Source organism: Silene latifolia, chromosome 9 (assembly GCF_048544455.1).
Source record: "Silene latifolia isolate original U9 population chromosome 9, ASM4854445v1, whole genome shotgun sequence".
NCBI lineage: Eukaryota > Viridiplantae > Streptophyta > Magnoliopsida > Caryophyllales > Caryophyllaceae > Silene > Silene latifolia.
In genome coordinates this window covers 53,916,777-53,921,152 of record NC_133534.1, presented here as the reverse complement: position 1 = coordinate 53,921,152, position 4,376 = coordinate 53,916,777, and the positions used below count along the sequence as shown (strand labels likewise).

Genomic DNA, 4,376 nt, shown 5'->3' with positions numbered 1-4,376 from the left:
GCCAATACACAACTTCCTCAAAAAAACAAAAGAAGCCAATACACAACGGCTCTATATATACACGTACATAAAGCATGAGCAAACTCTTGAGACTCCGCTAATAAAACAACATAAGTGGCCAACATATTTCTCAACTGGGTGATGTCCTCTGGCGAATAGTTTGAGGCTTTGTTGAGTATTAGTGGAAACTATAATTCAAAATATAGATAATCAAAATAGACAGAATACATGGAAGTATACAGAATTGAACTTAATTTACGTCCGAAATAGTTTTTAAATCACACTAACCCGAGTCGAAATGGTAGAATAATTTCCGTTGATAACCTCCCACATGGATTGACAAACGTAAAAGGTGCATTGTTTGTCGTCTGGTGCTTTAGGAGACGATTATATAAATCACACACAAATTAGCTGAATTAGATAATCAACCTCTCGCATAAACATATATTAAATGATTCGAGTAATTATTAAGAATACACTTACTAATGGCGTGATAAAATTGGGATCGGTGTTGCTTTCATATTTCCCAAGTGGACATAATCTTCTTTTTGCTTCAAAAACACTAATTCATAAATATACACACATGCCATTATTATTTGCATATATATGGCTCACGTCATACAATAACAAATAACATTATTGAAGGTTGTAAATTTACTCAGTTACAATCTTTACTATACTGTCAGAGGGTTTGCCTTTGCGAGAGTCAATCCAGTACAGTGTTTTTGTTTTCACTTAGATTGTCATTAGCACTCAATGCTTCCTATTCAATTTGGGACATTGAACTGTTAGTTCATTTACACACATGTAAACATGTTAATAATAAATTTATAGAATCGTGGTTCATTACAATAATCACGTACTATACATACATATTCTCATTGTAGGAGGCAAGCCATAGTTTTTTAGTCGACATCAACAGACGAGCGATACCATTGATTTGTTCTTCGTATGAAATTCTGTGCACAGAGAACGCCTTAGGACTCAAGAATCCGTATGCGTGAAATGGGAACTTCCTCTCAACGATCTGATTATTCAGTATTATGCCACATGGAACGAAGAATGTTATTGTAATTGATAATTTAAACAAACATCGTTATTCGTAAATGAAAATAACTAAATAGTTTTATTAATAAAACTTACTTCATCCAAATCAAAATGGGAACAACATCTAAATTGTCAAGGTCGACAAATTTCATCAGTTGCTTCGGGTCCAATGCAGCTATATCAGCTGCGCCCATAATTTCCTCTTTAATGTTAATTATGACTACATCCCCTCTAGGTGACTTCTTTACAGCCAGGTTGTGCAAACCTTCAGCGAAGTAGTTTTCAATTTTTTCTTATATGCACACGATTCATAATAAGAATCATAAGAAGGCTTGACTGCAACAAAAGTAGTTGGCTTATATTGTATGTCGTGTGGTTTTGTTTTTTTGGGAAGACGTAGTTGATGTGACCATAATTAGAGCATATTTTGTCCCCAAATTAGCCTTGTTCTCATGCTTTTTAATGCATATTTGGGTCATTTATTGTCTTTAGTCCTTTGTTTTGCATATTCTTTAAGGTTTTGTGTCCTTGGAAGGAAAGGAGTGCAAACCTTGCATTTTCATGGCAAAATGAAGCTAAATTGATTGAATTCAATGACCAAGCATCAAAGAGAACACAAGATTATAAGGCCTTTGTACATAATATAATAGATAGGCAATGATGAGAAAGATCCTTGCATCCCCGGGGAAATCCTCAAGGATTTTATGAAGAAAAAGGAAGAAAAGAAGAAGGAAAGTAGCTGTAAGACAATCCGAGCGGATTGTCCACATGACGCCCGTCCAGCAACAACAATCCGAGCGTCTTCCCCTTGTGGACGCCCGTCCAAAACACCCCCAATCCGAGCGTCTTCCCCAGCTGGACGCCCGTCCAGCAGAATCACCGGAATTCGCCCGTCCCGTGCCTTGGACGCCCGGATTGTCTGTCAGCCATTTCGTCTTCTACAAGCTTTAAGGAAGGATGCGCATATTTTTCAAAGACCGGCGAAAAGGAGACCGGAGACTCCCTAGAGACCGGCGATTCCTCAAGGACTTAATCGTCATTTAAGCCCTTAGTAAACCCTAATCTATGTAACTAATCGCCACTATAAATACCCCATTAGGCTAATTAGAAGAGCATGTTCTTCTTAGCAATCTTTAGTGTAGTTAATATCAATAAAATCTCTCTTTAATCTTGAAATCAACATTTAATCAAGTTTTAATACAAGTTTCATTTCCTTAATCTCTCTCTTGTTCATCCTTTGTTTTGGGTAATTGAAGATTATTTGGGTTATTATTGGAAGATTGACAACCTTCCAATCAATCATCAAGTACATCTATTATTCATTGCTTTATTATTGGAATCATTAGTAGGTATAATTCTCTTAATCCCTTTTTAATCATTGTTAATTATCTTCATTTATTCATCATGTTTCACTTTGTTGGTATGATTGACTACCTTGCTAGCATGTTCAACATGATAATGAGTGAGTAGTTTCCTTAGCTAGGGTTAATGGGTAATTAGGTGAAACCAACATGGGGGATGATTCATGCTTAAATTAATATGTTTTCATAGTTTATTTGCTTGCTTGTTGTGATCTCAACTTATGCACATGTTATATTTGATGAAATGCGAGCCTATGAATCCTTGCATTTTTTACCCATCACCTATCTTTTCAATGAGACTTGTAAGACATAAACCAACTCGAGTCTCATTAGACCATGCATATAGTTGAGTAGGGAAGATTAAGTCGACTTGTAGGTGTTGTACAATCTAATCGATTAGGCTCCGGGACCCAAACTTTCCTAGGATTGTAAGATATAAACCAACTCGATCCATCACAACAATAATTGCTTGCTTATAATTTGAGAATATGTTTGTATGATCAATTCCCATGAATCCCCTATGACCCCATGACACCCTAGTGCCTTTTATCAATTGTTTACACCCCTTTTTAATCATCTTGCTTGTTTACTTTCATTGCTATTTAGTTTAGTGATCTTCTATTCCAACCCCAAATTGTGACACCCCTAGACACCGCTAGTTGCAATTGAAAATCTCATCTCAATTCCCGTCCCTTGGGATCAAACCTTTACTTGCCTCTTTACTAATTGTAGAATTGTTTGTGGAGTTATAATTTGTGTTTTGGTCTAGGTGCTCCTAACGACAAGTACCGAAAACTAAACCTCCTAAGGGAGTCCGACCAAAAATGGCGCCGTTGCCGGGGACGGTGTTAGCTTGATTTAGATTTTATTAGATTGTTATTAGTTGTGTCTTTCTTTGCCTTGGGGAAGTAAAACTCCTCAAGGTTTGTTCTAATTATTTTCGAGTTGTTTGATATTTTGCATGTCTAGAAGATCACAAGGTAACTTGTTACCCTTTGATCACGAAATTGAAAGGACTTTGACAACCAATAGAAGACTTGCTAGGAGAACTTTGAGAGGTATTGGTGAGGTTGTAGATATTCAACCAAACACTATTGAGTTCATCAACCCTTTTACAAGAGAAGGTGAGGAGAACCCAACACAAAATCCAACACAAAATCAACCCACAATGCCTAAATTTTCATCACATTCCGTATCAACCGAGGAGAACCTACCCAATGGTACTCCCACACCACAACACTTAACCGGAAATTTTATTGCCAAATCCGCATTTATCCAATTAGTCGAAAAAAGCCAATTTGGGGGGATGCCTAGTGAAGACCCTCACTCTCACATGGAGACTTTTTGCGACTATTGTGATGCGATCTCTCAAACCGGTGTAACTCAAGACCAAATTCGATGGGTCTTATTTCCTTTTTCTCTAATTGGCACCGCAAAACAATGGTTGAAAGGCCTTGATAAGGGTACTCTCGGAATTGATTCTTGGAAGAAATTGGATCTAGCTTTCTACAAAAAGTTCTATCCACCGGAAAAGACTAACATGCTAAGAGCTCAAATTACGGGCTTTAAGCAAAGAGATGAAGAATCTTTTTATGAAGCTTGGGAGCGATTCAAGGGAATTTGTCGCTCATGTCCTCATCATGGACTTAGCGAATGGTTCTTGGTACAACAATTTTGGAACGGTCTTTATGAAGACTCAAGAAACATTCTCAACATGGAATCAAATGGAATGTTCACCGAAGTTGATGACAATCAAACTTGGAACATGATTGAGGAAATGGCGGTCCATAATTCACAATATAGTAGACCTCACAACGCTACTAGAGGAGGAAAGCATGAAATGGACTCTATTACTCAATTGGATGCTCAACTTAGTGCTCACATTGATACCATCAATTTGAAGTTCGAAAAAGCTATGGCTAGACTTGAAGAAGCCTCAAAATTACCAAAGCAACATGTCAATGCCAT

The 4,376-nt window shown here is 37.2% G+C and overlaps 1 non-coding gene across 1 annotated transcript; it reads right to left on the bottom strand.

Moving 5' to 3' along the window:
- Positions 1-3,948: 3,948 nt before the first annotated feature.
- On the bottom strand, positions 3,949-4,055 carry LOC141604308 (small nucleolar RNA R71). Its single transcript, XR_012526013.1, has one exon. It is a non-coding gene; the product is annotated as a small nucleolar RNA R71 (small nucleolar RNA).
- Positions 4,056-4,376: the final 321 nt, after the last annotated feature.